The following is a 706-nucleotide window of genomic DNA, read 5'->3' on the forward strand; positions in this document are numbered from 1 at the left end:
AATGATGATGAGTGTCACGGATCATCACATTCATCAAGTTGAAGAACAAGTGATATCTTAGAACAAGAACAAGCGGAATTGAATGAAGAACAATAGTAATTGCATTAATACTCGAGGTACAGCAGAGCTCCACACCTTAATCTATGGTGTGTAGAAACTCCACCGTTGAAAATACATAAGCATAAGGTCTAGGCATGGCCGAATGCCAGCCTCCCAATGATCTAAGATAGCATAAAACGAAGATAGCTACCAAAGTCTCTAGATACAATAGTAAAAGGTCCTACTTATAGATAACTAGTAGCCTAAGGTGTACAAAGATGAGTAAATGACATAAAATCCACTTCCGGCCCACTTGGTGTGTGCTTGGGCTGAGCAATGAAGCATTTTCGTGTAGAGACTCTCCTTGGAGTTAAACGCCAGCTTTTATGCCAGTTTTGGGCGTTTAACTCCATTTAGGTGCCAGTTCCGGCGTTTAACGCTGGAATTTCTTGAGGTGACTTTGAACGCCGGTTTGGGCCATCAATCTTGGGCAAAGTATGGACTATCATATATTGCTGGAAAGCCCAGGATGTCTACTTTCCAACGCCGTTGAGAGCGCGCCAATTGGGCTTCTATAGCTCCAGAAATCTACTTCGAGTGCAGGGAGGTCAGAATCCAACAGCATCTGCAGTCCTTTTGAGTCTCTGGATCAGATTTTTGCTCAGAT

This window comes from Arachis stenosperma, unplaced genomic scaffold (assembly GCF_014773155.1).
Source record: "Arachis stenosperma cultivar V10309 unplaced genomic scaffold, arast.V10309.gnm1.PFL2 arast.V10309.gnm1.Scaffold_100025, whole genome shotgun sequence".
In the NCBI taxonomy this organism is placed as follows: domain Eukaryota; kingdom Viridiplantae; phylum Streptophyta; class Magnoliopsida; order Fabales; family Fabaceae; genus Arachis; species Arachis stenosperma.